The sequence below is a fragment of the Pseudophryne corroboree genome, chromosome 12 (genome assembly GCF_028390025.1).
Source record: "Pseudophryne corroboree isolate aPseCor3 chromosome 12, aPseCor3.hap2, whole genome shotgun sequence".
Classification (NCBI taxonomy): domain Eukaryota; kingdom Metazoa; phylum Chordata; class Amphibia; order Anura; family Myobatrachidae; genus Pseudophryne; species Pseudophryne corroboree.
In genome coordinates, this window is record NC_086455.1 from 117977764 (window position 1) to 117996257 (window position 18494).

General features: G+C 49.9%; 1 protein-coding gene and 1 long non-coding RNA gene across 3 annotated transcripts in view; one reads left to right on the forward strand and one right to left on the reverse strand.

The window, feature by feature from the left end:
* LOC134980898 (transmembrane protein 151B) overlaps nt 1-4404 on the reverse strand; it is a 29839-nt gene extending 25435 nt beyond the window's left edge. The window contains exon 1 of one of the 2 annotated variants that reach the window (XM_063947919.1): nt 4098-4404. The gene's annotated coding sequence lies outside the window, so the exon portion shown is untranslated. Of the gene's footprint in view, nt 1-1992; nt 2171-4097 lie in introns of those variants that run through there. The other variant, XM_063947920.1, reaches the window with a different exon arrangement.
* LOC134980900 (uncharacterized) overlaps nt 1-5331 on the forward strand; it is a 122720-nt gene extending 117389 nt beyond the window's left edge. Inside the window, exons 2-3 of the long non-coding RNA XR_010190486.1 lie at nt 4667-4869; nt 4963-5331. This is a non-coding gene — a long non-coding RNA (uncharacterized LOC134980900). The remainder of the gene's footprint in view (nt 1-4666; nt 4870-4962) is intronic.
* The last annotated feature ends 13163 nt before the right edge of the window (nt 5332-18494 follow it).

Here is an 18494-nt window from a genome sequence, read left to right on the forward strand (position 1 = left end):
ACAGTGTATAAGGGTCAGTGTATTATTACATAGAGCAGTATAATATATACAGTACAGTGTATAAGTGTCAGTGTATTATTACATAGAGCAGTATAATATATACAGTACAGTGTATAAGTGTCAGTGTATTATTACATAGAGCAGTATAATATATACAGTACAGTGTATAAGTGTCTGTGTATTATTACATAGAGCAGTATAATATATACAGTACAGTGTATAAGTGTCAGTGTATTATTACATAAAGCAGTATAATATATACAGCACAGTGTATATAAGTGTCAGTGTATTATTACATAAAGCAGTATAATATATACAGTACAGTGTATAAGTGTTTGTGTATTATTACATAGAGCAGTATAATATATACAGTACAGTGTATAAGGGTCAGTGTATTATTACATAGAGCAGTATAATATATACAGTACAGTGTATAAGTGTCAGTGTATTATTAAATAGAGCAGTATAATATATACAGTACAGTGTATAAGTGTCAGTGTATTATTACATAGAGTAGTATAATATATACAGTACAGTGTATAAGTGTCAGTGTATTATTACATAAAGTAGTATAATATATACAGTACAGTGTATAAGTGTCAGTGTATTATTACATAGAGTAGTATAATATATACAGTACAGTGTATAAGTGTCAGTGTATTATTACATAGAGTAGTATAATATATACAGTACAGTGTATAAGTGTCAGTGTATTATTACATAAAGTAGTATAATATATACAGTACAGTGTATAAGTGTCAGTGTATTATTACATAGAGTAGTATAATATATACAGTACAGTGTCCAAGTGTCAGTGTATTATTACATAGAGCAGTATAATATATACAGTACAGTGTATAAGTGTCAGTGTATTATTACATAGAGTAGTATAATATATACAGTACAGTGTATAAGTGTCAGTGTATTATTACATAGAGTAGTATAATATATACAGTACAGTGTATAAGTGTCAGTGAATTATTACATAGAGCAGTATAATATATACAGTACAGTGTATAAGTGTCAGTGTATTATTACATAGAGTAGTATAATATATACAGTACAGTGTATAAGTGTCAGTGTATTATTACATAAAGTAGTATAAAATACAGTACAGTGTATAAGTGTCAGTGTATTATTACATAAAGCAGTATAATATATACAGTACAGTGTATAAGTGTCAGTGTATTATTACATAGAGTAGTATAATATATACAGTACAGTGTATAAGTGTCAGTGTATTATTACATAAAGTAGTATAAAATACAGTACAGTGTATAAGTGTCAGTGTATTATTACATAAAGCAGTATAATATATACAGTACAGTGTATAAGGGTCAGTGTATTATTACATAGAGCAGTATAATATATACAGCACAGTGTCTAAGTGTCAGTGTATTATTACATAGAGCGGCATATTATATACAGATGTAACTGTCGGGACTGTATTGCAGGGACCGCTACCCGTCTCCCCCCCGCCGCCTCCTCCTGCTCCGCACTGTGCTGCTTCAGGCTCTGGGCAGTAGAGCGGCCATGTCCGGCTTCGGCAGCTCAGGAAGGGGCTCGCTGGGCCGGGTCTCGCCTCTTCATCCTGCTCCAGCGGCTCTGGGACTGGCTGACATCCCTGGTAATCCCCCTGGCAGTGTCCCGGAGTAGAGGACCCACCTTTCGGGCCAGGCGTATCAGGCACAGCACGCAGCTCAGCACGGATTGCCGGAACTCTTCGGATGTCAGCCAGTCCCAGAGCCACTGGAGCAGGATGGTGAGGAGGGACCCGGCCCAGCAAGCCCCTTACTGAGCTCCATGCGCCAGACACGGCCGCTCTACTGGCCAGAGCCCTGAGCAGCATGGTGCAGGGCAGCAGAAGTGGGGCGGGCATAGTGCGGGGGCGGCTGGGGGGAGATGGGTAGAGGTCCCTGCAAACCCTGTGCCTGATACGACTGGCCCGAAAGGTGGGTACTCTGCCCCTGGACACTGTCGGGGGAGAATTACCGGGGAGGGACAGTCACTGCTCTATGACTGTATCGGACCGGGAGACACTCATATGTAAGACAGGGACTGAGAGACCGTCATATGTGAAACACAGGAGATAGGAAACTTCCAGCAGCTGCAGACATCATGAAAGCAGCTCCATTCATCACCTCCTCCTCAGCCTGCACGAGACCCCTTCCCACTCTTCTCCTGGCGGCCTCTGCGCAGGTGCAACAAATTGAATTGCCCTATCTCTATAATGGGGCATATTTTACTAAATAAAATAAAAAACTGTGACTTTCTGAAAAACCTTAACCCCAAAAGGCACTGGAACAAGCTCAATCTTGTAAAATAAACCCCAAGTCTTAATTCCTACTCTACCGACAATCCATGTACCTCTCCCTTGTTTCCAGTGGCGTAACTACCGAGGGTGCAGGGGTATGGGGCCCGAGCTGCTTCCAGGCCCGCTGCTCCCCCTGCACCCAGACAGCGGCTGCCTCCAATGCCCGCTGCTCCACCCCTCACCCCTGCCCACTGTGATAACGGCTGCCGCAGCCGATATCACCCCTCTCCTCCACAGGCTGCAGCTTATGCAGGGGATGTAACCGGTGCCGCGATCGCGGACATTTAGGGAGTGGAGCCTAATTCCGTGAAGTGCCCTCCCCCATCAGAGACCTCTGCTGTGTTCAGGAGGGACAGGTATCTCCTGTTTGTTCCCCCCACCTCTCTTCCTGATACTCCCTCCCTTTCTCCTCTCTCTTTCTTTCTCGCTCTCCCTGACACACTCTCACTCTCTCTCTGAGACTGTCTTTCCCTGATACTGTCCCTCTCTCTCTCTCTGATACATTCGCTCTCTCCCTCTCTCTCCCTGACAGTATCTCTCTCTGACACTATCTCTCCCCGAGGGCGGGATATACTAAATGGAAAATGCGGTAAACTCCAGTTTTCAGATTCCAGTTCAAGAGTTTGCTTTCAAGATGGGGCCCCTATAGTTCTAGTTACACCCGTTTGTTTGTAATCCTGACTTTCAGGAGGGGAGAGCTCAATATACCTTTAATTCATGGAGACTGATTATAGTGGTTAATATGGGCTGCCTTGTAGACAGAGCTCTGTCGGCCTCTCACGTTCCAGGAGGACACTGTGAAATATCCAGTACTAGCTGGACACCGAGCGGCATTTCTTTTAGCCCAACATTATACCTGTTTAGTTTTCAGACACCTCTTCCAGAATGCTTGGCAAAGGCCGCTTCATTTGCTGCTACAGCAAGAGCTGCTCAGCAAAGAGGTGATCCCATTAGCTTACAAACAACTCCATGTTCACTTGGACCACTTTATGGGGGTCATTCCGAGTTGATCGCTAGCTGCCGTTGTTCGCTGCGTAGCAATCAGTTAAAAAACCCAGCAAATCTGCGCATGCGTATGCACCGCAATGCGCACCCCCGACGTACGGGTACAAAGAGCATCGTAGTTTTGCACAGGTTCTAGTGACGCATTCAGTCGCACAGCCGATCGCAAGGAGATTGACAGGAAGAGGGTGTTTATGGGTGTTAACTGACCGTTTTCTGGGAGTGTTTGGAAAAAAGCAGGCGTGGCCGACCGTTTGCTGGGCAGGTATCTGACGTCATTACCGTGTCACTCGTCGCAGCAATCATCGCACAGAATAAGTAACTACAGGGCTGGTCTTGTTTTGCACAAAATGTGTTTGCAGCCGCTCGGCTAGGCGTTCGCACTCCTGCAAAGTGAAAATACACTCCCTCGTGGGCGGCGACTATGCGTTTGCACGGCTGCTAAAAGTAGCTAGGAGCGATCAACTCAGAATGACCCCCTAAATCCCAAAAGGGTATTACAGTCTTGTCCTCACAGATCACAGTTTTACAGCAAAAGGGCCTATTTAAAGCTCATTTGAGGTTGTGCCAGTCATTATTTTCTACAAAGTATACGGAAATGTTTCTTAACCTACTCCACAGAACAGACGGCTTTGACTGGTCTCTCCACCTCCCACCTATGTTTTAAATGTGGCGCACCTCAAGCAGATCTAATGCACTGCCTTTGAACGTGTCCCCTAATTTGTATATTGTGGATATAAAATACGCACTTATTCTGTGGAATACTAAGTAAGCTATTTACCTTTAACACCGGAATGAGACCTTCTTGGAATTCTCCAGCCTAACGGCGCAGCCGCAGGAACGGTAAATCTCACCGGTGTGAACCCCCTTGTCACCCAATCGACTGAAAGGACTGATCATCGCCTGAACCATCACTGGACCCACATTCAGTTTCCGTTGGACTGTTTTCTGACCTAAAGGATCGGACTCGTAATACAAGCACCGTAACTCTGGTGAGGACTCCCTATTTTAAACTGCACATTATTGGGACAGTTATTCCTCTAGCGGTGGAAGTGAGAAATACCGTTCCTGCGACTGCGCAGTCAGTCCTAAGAAATTTATCATCGGCCACTTGCAGGGTCCTGTGTGAACAATAGGACCAGGCGAGATGTGGTATGCATAACATATTTGGTGACTTGAAGTTTGTACATGTCTAAAGTGTATTCCATATGAATTATTTTGGAATTTTATGCATTTTATATGAATTAACTTTTAAACCTCTATATTAAATGTTTGTATTAACAGACAATCCATCTATCCATCTATCAGCACTGCTTTTATTGTTTTTTTTTGTATCCTCCCTGAAAACAGCTGATCCCGCCTGTGTTTTTCCGGACACTCCTGTAAAACGGTCAGTTGCCACCCACAAACGGCCTCTTCTGTCAATCACCTTGCGAACGCCCATCAAAATTTTCACTCCAACCCATCGCTAGGCACCAATGCCCAGTGCAGTTATCCGGTGCATATGCATGCGCAGTTCCGATCTGATCGCGAAAATGCACAGCAGCAATCAGGTCTGAATTACCCCCAGTATGTGTTATGTTCTCCTGTATATATGTTTAAAAATTGTATCATCTAACTAAACGACTTGTATGTGTATGCTATAGGGGGATCAGTATGAGATCCCGGTGGTCAGGAGATCGACACCGGGAACCCAACAGCCAGGATCCCGGCTGCGAGTGCAACGTGTCTGCTCGCCACGCTTTGGGATAAATGGGATATAGAAATTCACGCTTGTAGGTGATCTGAATTCTGAGCCTGTGTCCTCAGTATGCCAGAGCAGAAAGGAGGAGATGAGATCCTGTAATTATTTCATATTTTACAGTGCCCAAGGTGTCATCTACATTTGCTGGGCAGTAAGCATTATTCTAAGAAAAGGGTAAGATGATTACACCTGGTACCAGGGAAGTAGTTAATTCTCAGATGTTGTGTCTCTCTCCTTCCGTGCCCTGTGAACAGGAGACGTCCATTTCTGGGCGATATGGATATATTAACTAAGCAAAGACTGGTTCAATTACCTTAGTGGGACTCAAATGCCCAACTCTTATCAGGGGAGACCTTAACCCCAGGACTTTGCTCATACATACAGTAGGTGAACCCTGAACTGTTTTTATCTTTTTATTTTCTGAAATAGGCTCTAACCTCTGTGTATTTTTAAAATAATTATATATACTTGTTACTCTCTTTTTTTGTAACTGTAAGCTTGGAAGTTATTCTTATTTTTTAAATAAAACCCTAATTTTTAGTTCTGATTTCAGTGTTATTAGACCTAAACCCTGTGATGCTCATGTTACCTGTTTCATGACATATTAATAATGGGTGTAGTAGTGTATGCCGGCGGCCAGGCTCCCGGCGGCCAGCATACCGGTGCCGGATTCCCGACCGTCAGCATACCGACAGCTGGGCGAGCGCAAATGAGCCCCTTGCGGGCTCGCTGCGCTCACCACGCTGCGGGCACAGTAGCTTATTCTCCCTCCAGTGGGGTCGTGGACCCCCAAGAGAGAGGAAAAGTGTCGGTATGCTGGCTGTCGGGATTCCGGCGCCGGTATACTGTGCGCCGGGATCCCGACAGCCAGCAACCTGAAGACTACCCTTAATAATTGTGTATGCAGGTAGAAGCGAAGGCTACCTAGTATCAGGGCACTAAATTCATCTTGATGGGCCAATTACTGTGTTGGAAGTAACCCATAGGTTACTGGCGGCTATTTTCAGATTGATGTATCTGGAAAATCAGCCAGCCAATCATGACACCAGCACACACAAGGTCAGTCCTGCCTCCCTAAGTTAAGGTACAGGTCCCTCAGGCAGTGGGAGCACCCTGTTCTCTGCACTGGGGCATTCATCCAGCATTGCATAAAATGGTCTGCGGGGGGGGGGGGCAGGAGATAACTCATTGCTGGTCTAGTGCCCCGGTGCACCAATGGTAGTTCTGCCTCTGGAGACTAGGTTGCTGTTGGGAGATCCCCCTATAGTATGTAATAATTAGATTTCCAGGGATACCGCGGCCCCCTCAGACTCTGGGTTCCTACTGTTCCTCATAGAGGGAATCTCATGACTGTTGTTTGAACCATGTGGGCTTCAGCTGATTTCTCAATGTGGTTTTGTGACATGGGAATGCACGGGAGAATGCTGAAATTTGCATTTTTCTGTCCTGCTGTGGACCATTGTGAATGGGACTTGGGAATGTAATTGATGTGTGTGATGTGATGCTTTAATAAAAAGAAAAAAAGAAAAGAATTATTATAATACAGAGTCTGGTCCAAAGCAATGGTGGTGGAAAATATGAAAAAGATGGAACCAAGACACTGACAAAGGCTTTGCCAACATCACAGTATTATATTGCCTTTCGCGGCCTGATGGGATTTGATTGGTGTAACAAGCAGTGTTTTTAGAAACTCTGTTTGACAAGGATGTAATAGTCTAGAAAGTAGGGATTCAAAAAGAGCAGCCATCATTTTAGAGACCCATTTTCAGTATTGGTTCAGAAGGAATATATAACGGTATGAGATGAGTAGTTTGGGATTTCTGTCCAGTTTAGAAAGGAAGATATTCCGGGTGCAATGAAGAGGGAGCAGGGTGACTATTCAATATAGTCCTAGAGAATGGGCAGGTGGAGAGAGATATGTGTGGATAAGAATGTATAGTATGGTACACTGCATTGAACTAATTTGGGTCAGGGGTTTTGCAATTTGGCAGAGATTTAGGGTCCTATTTATCACCATCCGCATCCAAGGATGCGGATGTAAGGTGATAAAATCGCCGGAATCCGCAATGCAATAATTGATTACATCGCACGGATGTATCAATTATCGCACGCAGGGACAGAGCTTGCCAGCAAGTTCTGTCCCTGCAATGCCTCTCAGCAGCATCATTGGGGTAATTTTAAGGAAAAATACCCCGATGTCCCGCTGCGCTTGCGCCACCACCGCCACTACTACCCCCACCAAGTCAACCCCCCCATCGTGACTACCCCCCCCCCCCCCCCACCATGCTGCAGATCCCCCCAGCACGGTAAATATACTCACTGGTCCAGGGAGCCTGTCATCGCTGCTCCTGCAGGGCTGCCGGATCCTGTGCGTGCTGTGACCCCCAGTGCTGTAAAATGAGCTGCCGTTTTGCAGCGTCACTTTGCTGCACCAGGGGTCACAGCGCAGCACACGGAGGAACCGGCATCTGGCAGCCCGCATAGGAGCACTGGTCGCGGGCTCCCTGGACTGGTACATACATATATATATATTTACTTTTTTTTCTTTTTACCAGTGATCAGCTGATCACACTGCGGGGTCCTGCACAGCTTTCGCTGCCGGGCTCAGTGGCTCGCTGCGCTTGCCACAAGTTTTATTCCCACACTGTAGGTGGAATAGTCCCTGTCGGTTGGCATGCTGAATGTTGGGCTTTCCACCAGGTGGAATTCTGCCGTCGGTATATTGACCGGCTGTCACATAACCGCATCCCCTTCTGATTTCCTTAATCCAATTAATGTGTCTCCTGGAGAAACACAATATTGGGCTTAATACATTGTAAATGCTGTCCAATTATAACCATGTTGCTTCACAATCTTGTTTAAAATGATATTCTTGTATGGTTAAAGTGCTTTAACTAACATTACAACAGCGGCGGCATAATGATATTGGCATTTCCCATCCACATATACATGTTGTCAACATCCTGTCCAAAAACTGGTTGTATTCCCCGAGATCACATTTTCTGCAAAGGGCATCAATGTCTATTATGACAGCCTTGTCATAGCTGAGCGGTCTACAGGAGCCCTTAGGTCTGGGCATATGTTTATTTTACATATAAGCAATCAAATAACAGGTTTGTTCAGTCATTACTCAAATGCCTGAGCATCTCATTCTTATGGACCTATTTATTAACATTATTAACACTCTTTTCACATTATTTTAGTATCACTTAAATGTATTAAAGGGATTTTGGAGCAGTTTTCATGTAAAACTGCTCCAAACCCTTTAATTGTCATTTTTTTTAGTAACCCAGATTGCAATCCCTATACTTATAATGGGAAATGCGATCTGGCCCTAATTTACTAAAAAAAAAAAAAAAGGAAAAAAATACAGCAGTGAGCCCTGTGATTTCACCAGCTCAGGCTGGCGAGATCACAGGGCAGCACTGCGATGTGCACCCTTTTGCCCAGCGTTCTCTGCCCCTGGCAGCCTACCTGGCTCCAGTGATCAGCTATGAGTGTCCGATGGACACACAAGCTGACCACAGTGTTAAAAAAGAAAAAAAAAAATCATACTTGCCAGTCCAGGAGCCGATGTCCGCTGCTTCGGTGAGCGCTGCTGGGCGCCGGGTCCCCCATATGCTGCGCTGTGACCCTGGTGCAGTAAAGTGATGCTGCAAAATGGCAGTGCACTTTACAGCACCGGGGGTCACATCGCAGAACGAGGACCCGGCGCCCCTCAGCGCTCACTGGAGCAGCAGACATCGGTTCCTGAACTGGTAGGTATAAAATCCAGTGGAGGGGAGCTCTTTTGTGCGCAGGGGTAGTTGCGATTGGGAGGGGGATCCCGGCGGCGGTGGTAACGACGGGCAGCGGTGCTTGCGCAGCAGGACATCGGGGTATTTTTAATGAAAAATACCCCAATGATTCTGCGGGGAGGCATCGCAATAATTGACACATCCCTGCGATGTACTCAATTATAGCAGTGCGAGTTGGGTCGAGTTTATCACCTGTCATCTACAGCATCAGATGCGGATGGTGATAAATAGACCTCTTAGGGTCTAGAAGATGTTACTTTATATATGGTATAGGCCAGGGGCGCTGTAATAGAGGAGGAGGCCCGTGTGCAGCCTACTCCGTTTGGGCCCCCTGCCCTCTGCCGGCAGCGCTGTAGAGTCTGAGCACTAGAGGGTACTGACTGTACTGACAGACTGTACTGTGCATGTGCAGATCTCTGGGAAAATGTCACAGTGGCCATTTTCCCAGAGATTTCTCTACTGCACATGCTCAGAATGCTGTGAAAATGGATGCTGCACCATTTTCTCAGTGATTTTAACACCACTACTGCCATCACCGCAGGGCTCCATATGGTGAGTATTGAAAAAATGGGTGCAGCATGTGCGGTGTGGGCCCCTCTGGACTCAGGGGCCGTATGCACCGCACACACTGCACCCATTATAAATACGCCAGTGGTATAGGTATAATTTAGCATACACTCAACCAGAACTATGGGGGTCATTCCGAGTTGATCGCATGTAGCAACTTTTTGCTGCCCGTGCAATCAACTAGACACCGCCTATGGGGGGAGTGTTTTTTTGCATAGCAAGGCTGCGATCGCTTGTGCAGCCCTGCTATGCAAAAAAAGTTTTGTGTAAACCAAGACCAGGGTAAGACTTAATTACCCTGTGCGATGAATCCAGCGTTGCAGGTTCCGGAATTGACGTCAGACATCCGCCCTCCAAACGCCTCCACACGCCTGCATTCGGATCTTCACGTCCAGAAATCGGTGAGTTGATCCGCCCGGAACGCCTTCCTCCTGTCAATCTTCTTGCGGTCGCCGCTGCGACCGCTTTCTTCGATAGCTACTTCTGTCATCGGGCAACGACGTGCCTGCACAATGCGGGCGCAGCACATGCGCAGTTCTGACCCGATCGCACTGCTGCAACGAAGCGCAGCGTGCAATCGGGTCGGATTGACCCCTATATCTTTAAGATGTACAAGATTTACAGCAAATGATTTTATTGGTAGACAAAGCAAAAATATCCTAAACAATGTAAGACAGAAAAACCAAAAATTATGAATAATACTTCCAAAATTATATTTGTTCATTTTGCTATGAAAGGTGATTCATCACTAAGATGATCCGTATAAAAATTAGTAGGAATAAGAGAATATCATATAGAAAAATAAATGAAACATTACAACCTGTGACAATATAAGTACAGGCATTATGTTGTATATATATATACTAGGTGCTTCATCGCGCCCTACGGGCGCTCTTCACACCGTCGTAAGGGGCTACGCCCCCTTAACCCCTGTACGCCGTTCAATATATCTATTATATGCAGTATTACCTGCATTCCTAGTTTTGTGAGTGGTTAAATATTGCAGAATGAAAGGGCGTCGGATGGTGAAGGGGCGTAGCCCCTTGCTACGGTGTGAACAGCGGCTGCAGGGCACACTGTACAGAATGCAGCGGGTGTGGGGGGGACCGAAGGTGGGGGAGGGGGTCGGGAGGCGCTGCGGGTGGGGATGTGCGGGGGGAGAGGGATCCAAAAGCAGTATGGGGGGGGGGGGGTGTCGCGGGTAGGGGAGGGGCAGGTACGGGGATCTGGCGGATGGGAGAGGGGGTTCCGGAGGCGCTGCAGGTGGGGAAGGGGGGAGTGCGCCGCGAGTGGGGTAGGGGGTCCGGAAGCGAAGTGCGTGAGGGAAGGGCAGGTGTGGGGGTGCAGCAGATGGGGGAGGGGGTGGGGAGGCGCAGCGGGTGGTGGAGAGGCGGGTGCAGTGGGGCCACGCGGGTGGGGTAGGGGGTCAGGAGGTGCTGCGGGTGGGGAAGGGGCGAGTGCACTGCGAATGGGGTAGGGGTCCAGAAGCGATGCGCGTGGCTGAAGGGCAGGTGCGGTAGATGGGGGAGGGTGTCCGGTTGCGGTGTGGGTGGTTGAGGGGCAGGTGAAGTGGGTGGGGTAGGGGGTCAGGATGTGCTGCGGGTTAGGGAGGGGAGGTTTGGGGGGTTGACTGCGGCGCTGTGGGTGGCGGAGGGGCGGCTGCGGGGGTTGATGGCAGATGGGGGAGGGTGTCTGTGGAGGCTGTGGGTGGAGGGGGGCGGATGCGGGGTGGGGGGGCTGTGGTTGGGAGGGTCTGGGGTTGAGGGAGGGGCAGAGGAGTGGGGTCGTGGGTGGTGTAGGGGGCCTGGAGGCGCCGCATGTGGGGGAGGGGTGGTCGTGTGGGGGATGGTGGAAGGGTCGGAAGGCGTTGCAGGTGGTGGATGGCCGGTTGCGGGGGTGGGGTAGGGGGTCAGGAGGCACTGGGGGTGGTTGTGGGGGATGTCAGCGGATGAGGGAGGGTGTCTGTGGATGGAGGGGTAGTGGATGCGGGGGGGCTGTGGTAGGGGGTTGGGAGGTGCTGCGGTGGTGGGAGGGGCAGGAGAGTGGGGACTGTGGATGGGGTAGGAGTTCCGGAGGCAGCGCGTATGGGGGAGGGTCAGGGCAGGTGCGGCGGACGGTGGATGCGCTGCAGGTACTGTACCTCCCCCCCCCCCCCCCCACCAGGCACATTTCTACCTCACCCCACTGCACATCTCCCCCCGCACATCTCCCCCCCACCAGGCAGCCCGGGGAGCACAGCAGTGTGTGGTGTCACCGCTGCCGCGTGAGCTGCTCTGCCTCCTCACATCTTCCCCCCCCCCCCCCCCCGCCTGGCACATCTCGCCCCGCACATCTTTCCCCCGCCAGGCAGCCGGGGAGCACAGCAGTGTGCGGTGTCCCCGCTGCCACGTGAGCCGCTCTGCCTCCTCACATCTCCCCCCCACCAGGCAGCCGGGGAGCTCTGCCTCCTCACATATTCCCCCCCCCCCCCCCGCCAGGCACATCTCGGCCCGCACATTCCGCCCCCCCGCACATTTTTCCCCCGCCAGGCAGCCGGGGAGCACAGCAGTGTGCGGTGTCCCCGCTGCCGCGTGAGCCGCTCTGCCTCCTCACATATTCCCCCCCCCCCCCCCCCCCCGCCAGGCACATCTCGGCCCGCACATTCCGCCCCCCCGCACATCTTTCCCCCGCCAGGCAGCCGGGGAGCACAGCAGTGTGCGGTGTCCCCGCTGCCACGTGAGCCGCTCTGCCTGACATCTCCCCCCGCCAGCGGTCCGACATGCAGTGGGCCGCACTGGGCACATCAGGCAGTGATCATGTCTGGAGCGGGGACCCGCTGTACCGTGAGGACCGAACGGAGGGCTGTGTCGGCAGGGGACAGGCGCCGGGGCTCAGGCGGGGAGCGGGAGTGAGAGCCGTTCGCCGTCAGACGGAGAGTCGCCTCCCGCCCTCACATCTTCGGCGCTGGACCGGGGGGACGATGGATGCTTCTACACCGGACCTTGGTCGGAAGCGCCGAGAAGGTGTGTGGCAGCGCTTCTCCTCATTGGCAGCCGTCACTGATTAGCCCACATCTGTGACTCCGCCCAGCGTTAGAAATGCAGGCACAGATTCACAGGGCTAATATATAGGAGATTAGACACAGAGGGGAGTGCTGGTACAATGCGGAACAGGGGCAGCTGTGTCCTCTCTCTACACCGTACCATCCTTCAGGTGTAGCAACGCGGACATGTTGCGCACGCAATGTCTCCACGCGGCCGCAGGTGCACCAGTCCCATCTGCATGCACTATGTGCGCGCCCCCCTCAGGTGCTGTGTGAGGGATAGGGAGGAGGCGGCACAGCGAAGCATCACCGATATACCGGTAGCTACGGGGGGCACCGCAGGGGGTTATGGCTCCTGTCCTCCTGGTGAGGGTTTGTCAGGGAGTTATCCAGGAGCCGGTGGTATGGACCCTGTATGGGACACAGGGGGGTAGGGAGGGGACACAGAGACGCGGGGCGGTAGGGAGGGGATAGAGAGACGCAGGGCGGTAGGGAGGGGATACAGCGGCACAGGGCAGTAGGGAGGGGATACAGAGAGGCAGGGCGATAGGGAGGGGATACAGAGAGGCAGGGCGGTAGGGAGGGGATACAGAGAGGCAGGGCGGTAGGGAGGGGATACAGAGACGCGGGTCGGTAGCGAGGGGATAGAGAGAAGCGGGGCAGTAGGGTGGGGATACAGAGGCGTAGGGAGGAGGGGATACAGAGACGTGGGGCGGTAGGGAGGGGACACAGAGAGACGTAGGGTGGTACGGAGGGGATAGAGAGACGTGGGGCAGTAGGGAAGGGATACAGAGACGTGGGGCGGTAGGGAGGGGATATAGAGAAGCGGGGCGGTAGGGTGGGGATACAGAGGCGTAGTGAGGAGGGGATACAGAGACGCGGGTCGGTAGGGAGGGGATAGAGAGAAGCGGGGCGGTAGGGTGGAGATACAGAGGCGTAGGGAGGAGGGGATACAGAGACGTGGGGCGGTAGGGAGGGGACACAGAGACGCGGGCGGTACGGAGGGGATAGAGAGACGTGGGGCGGTAGGGAGGGGATACAGAGACGTGGTGCGGTAGGGAGGGGATAGAGAGAAGCGGGGCGGTAGGGTGGGGATACAGAGGCGTAGGGAGGAGGGGATACAGAGACGTGGGGCGGTAGGGAGGGGACACAGACGCGGGGCGGTACGGAGGGGATGCAGAGACGCGGGGCGGTAGGGAGGGGATAGAGAGACGCGGGGTGGTAGGGAGGGGATAGAGAGATGTGAGGCGGTAGGGAGGGGACAGAGAGATGCGGGGCGGTAGGGAGGGGATAGAGAGATGTGGGGCGATAGGGAGGGGACAGAGAGATGCGGGGTGGTAGGGAGGGGATAGAGAGATGTGGGGCGGTAGGGAGGGGACAGAGAGATGCGGGGCGGTAGGGAGGGTCCCCAGTGAGGAAGCTGATGAAGAGAGGGGGGGGAAAGTAGTGGAGAGGGTGGACACCATTAGCGGAGACATTTGCAAAGTGGTGACCAGACATAGATACAGTGGGTAGGATGGCCGGAGGGACTCACCGTTGGGGCTGTGGGCGGCTGCTGCAGGCTGGTAAACAGTACAGTGTTCAGAGGCAGTCTGTGCTACTATTACACACATTCCCCCCCTGCTCGGTGGATGAAAGGGGGCGTGGCCTAATGCAAAAGGGGCGTGGCCTCGCAGGTCTTTTCTCTCTCGCTCCGGGGGTGCTTCCAGCTAGCCTGTAGATGCTGGCAGCCCCCGGAGACTGGAGTGTGTGTGCCGGCTCTTCTCTGTGACAGGAGGCGAGTGCTGCAGGAGATGACGTCACTGCAGCACTCGCCTCCTATCACAGCAGGAGAGCGGACAGCTGGATGTGCGTGGAGGAGGCGGCGAGTCTGTGTACGCGGGGCAGGGAGGGCTATGAAGCCTTCTCCTGCGCCACCCGTCCCTCCTAATGTCTATGCCTGTGGCAGCAGCAGCAGTTGTTGTTCGCTCTGCACCGCCGCCGGGGAGTCGGAGTGGCTGATGGCGGGGGGGGGGAAGGAGGAGCAGAGACTTGCTACACATGTGGTGGGCGGGCTCTGTGACTCCGCCCACCGCTGTGACTCCACCCAGCGTTAGAAATGCAGGCACAGAGTCACAGGGCTAATATATAGGAGATTTTCAAATCAGCTGAACATTTGCCACTATTAATTAAAAAGGGCCTTATTCAGATGTGGATGGAGCTGTGTTGCATGATGCCAAGTAACAATGGCCCAGATTTATCAAGCCTTGAATAGTGATAAAGAACCAACTTTAGAATGTAAGCTCTCACGAGCAGGGCCCTCTTCCCTCATGTGCTTATCCTTTTCTTACTTTAATAATCTTCGACTGCACCAAGTCCTGCAGTTTTCTGCCACCTGATACTTATCTCAGTGTCGTCTACTGACGAGCTATGATTATTTACCCTGTACTTGTCCTATATTGTCTTCAGCTGTAAGTCGCTGTTTTCCTGTTTTGATTATTTGTTTATGTACTCTGTAATTGGGCGCTGCGGAACCCTTGCGACGCCATATAAATAAAGGATAATAATAATAACCAATCAGCTCCTAACTGCCATGTTACAACCTGTGTTTGAAAAATGACAGGAGCTGATTGGCTGGCACTTTATCACCGTGCAATTTATCACTCTCCAAGGCTTGATAAATCTGGGCCAATGTTTGGTACTTTGCACTTGTGCCTGACTCGTACTGGGCATGTGCAGTTTGGGTTCTGCAACGGAGGACGCAGTACGGCATTAGTGACTGACAGTCTGATGCCATTTGGAGGCAGTGAAGGAGTGGCAATGGCCTTCGTTTCTCAAAATGGAAGCGTGTCTGTTGGAAGATGGAGACTTCCTGGCGTCTTTGTTGCATCTGCGGCGGCCAGGTAAGCAACAGCGATAGATAATCCGTCCACATCTGAATGAGGCCCAAAAATAACAAAATTAGACAGGCTTCATTGGTAAAATCTTTTTCTTCTTCACATACGGGACACTCCAATATTTCTGTTCTTTCTGTAAACTAAACTGACATATTATACATGTAATAGCTGCAGGACAGCGTTCATTATGTCATTCTGGCATCCCGAATGCTGACAAAGGCTGCGACTATTGCTGACAACACACGCACAATGGACTATGCTTGCAGGTGCTGGGCAGCTGGCACACAGTGGGTACTGCTGACTTATCAGTCCACATGGGAGAATACAGAATTCTCCATGTCACTTACATAATACCTGGCATGCTTGTCTACTGTGTATCACACAGATTACAGAGACATCAAACCCCTGTGCTTAGCTCACAGCAATCACGGAAGCTTTGTTTTCTGTAGCATCTATTAACAGACTCACAAAATATAGTGACTGGTTGCTATAGAACGTTCTTGCCCTCAAGGAAAAGAAAGAAAAATCAGAGGAGATAAAGACGAAGGACGGAATGTAATAGTCACCAAATTTGCAGTAACTCTGAAGTTGTTGCAATAGGCAGCAAATTATTATGCCTCTATATAACCAGATGTAATATCCATTTCCAGGTAAAAACCGTACTATAGGAACAAGAGCGCAGGTGCACATTACAACCATTAAACTTATAATAATCATCATATACGAGGTTCTTGGCATATATTGGCCAATATACGAGCCTGCCCACCTTCTTCACGGTGACCTTATCGGACAGGTCCCAAGCATTATAGGAGTTTGCCTCTGGGGTACAGGGCACCCCCAAACCACCCCAGGGCATCACACAAATAAGGGATAGAAGTGAGAAATCAGTATTAGGCAAGTGAAAGTAGCTGCTGAGTATTAGAACAGCAGTAAGATGTCAGAGTGTCAGAAGAAGAGGTTAGCTGATCAGTGTTACAAGTGTAAAAGATGTGTGAAAAATGCTACATAAATAAAAAACAAACATAGGACGGCAACTTGCGGCTGGTACAAAACTTCTGCTATGTTTTAAAAATAGAATATATATATATATATATATATACATATATATATATATATATATATATAGAGAGAGAGAGAGATCAATAAGCAGGTGGCACTCATGGGTCTTTTCAATAATCAATAGTCATGACATGACTATTGATTATTGAAAAGACCCGTGAGTGCCACCTGCTTATTGATCTCTATTTGTGGTTTGCTTGCCTGGGGGAGCACCGGGGCCATACGTTTTCGATTGGTAGTGCCGACCAAAAAGGAGTGAATATATATATATATATATATATCTCCATATACGGTCGCACTAGTTTTGCACTTAAAAAAACATTGTATTTATTTCATACTTATCAGCATGATACTTCAAAAGAATGATTCAATCGACGTTTCGATCCCTCCAGATCATCATCAGGCTATGCAGCAAATACAGCTTTTACAGCTGTTCATGTACACCAGTATGAAACAGTCAATGCCTAACAGGCCCCTTAAAATACCTTCAGGTAATCCAGAAAAAGCGGCAAACACCCCCTCAGTGTTTTTTTGCGTTAAATATGGATCATCCTATTCACTAGGATTTTGACTTACATTTATTATTTTTTTATTCTTTAGCTGCAACCATTAGAAGCACCATCGAAACTTTCTACAATGAAATTCTTTGACATGCGGGGGAACGCATGTCATGCGAAGGTTACCCGCCATGTTTTGGGTCGCAGCGGCTGCGTGTGACGTCAAGCAGGCCGGCACGACCCGCCCCAGCAACGGTCCGGACACGCCGCCACTGTCTGGACCACATCCCTTAAATGGAGCATCGACACCGATTCCCGACAACCTCCAGGTCTTAAACTGCATTCTGCAGTACGCACAGCATCTATTCACAGGAGACAGGGGAGACTGGAGGCATGCCAGCAGCTCCCACAGTGACGAAATTGTAAGGTTTGGCTTGATATCGCGGCACTGCAGCAAAGCCATGCCCCCCTTTCATAGGCTACACCGCGTTTTAAAGCACAGGCGCACTTCCAGTGCGCAAAAGACCCGACGCATCGACTCCATAAGTTAGGACGCATGTATAGTAAGTACAATGAGGAGTTGTATACTGGCTCTGCACGCCTTGTATTAGTGAGTACAGTGGGGAGGTGTATACTGGCTCTGCACGCCTTGTATTAGTGAGTACAGTGGGGAGCTGTATACTGGCTCTGCACGCCTTGTATTAGTGAGTACAGTGGGGAGCTGTATGCTGGCTCTGCACGCCTTGTATTAGTGAGTACAGTGGGGAGCTGTATACTGGCACTGCGTGCCTTGTATTAGTGAGTACAGTGGGGAGCTGTATGCTGGCTCTGCACGCCTTGTATTAGTGAGTACAGTGGGGAGCTGTATACTGGCTCTGCACGCCTTGTATTAGTGAGTACAGTGGGGAGCTGTATTCTGGCTCTGCACGCCTTGTATTAGTAAGTACATTGGGGAGCTGTATACTGGCTCTGCACACCTTGTATTAGTGAGTACAGTGGGGAGTTGTATACTGGCTCTGCACGCCTTGTATTAGTGAGTACAGTGGGGAGCTGTATGCTGGCTCTGCACGCCTTGTATTAGTGAGTACAGTGGGGAGCTGTATACTGGCTCTGCACGCCTTGTATTAGTGAGTACAGTGGGGAGCTGTATGCTGGCTCTGCACGCCTTGTATTAGTGAGTACAGTGGGGAGCTGTATACTGGCTCTGCACGCCTTGTATTAGTGAGTACAGTGGGGAGCTGTATTCTGGCTCTGCACGCCTTGTATTAGTAAGTACATTGGGGAGCTGTATACTGGCTCTGCACACCTTGTATTAGTGAGTACAGTGGGGAGTTGTATACTGGCTCTGCACGCCTTGTATTAGTGAGTACAGTGGGGAGCTGTATGCTGGCTCTGCACGCCTTGTATTAGTGAGTACAGTGGGGAGTTGTATACTGGCTCTGCACGCCTTGTATTAGTGAGTACAGTGGGGAGCTGTATGCTGGCTCTGCACGCCTTGTATTAGTGAGTACAGTGGGGAGTTGTATACTGGCTCTGCACGCCTTGTATTAGTGAGTACAGTGGGGAGTGGTATACTGGCTCTGCACGCCTTGTATTAGTGAGTACAGTGGGGAGCT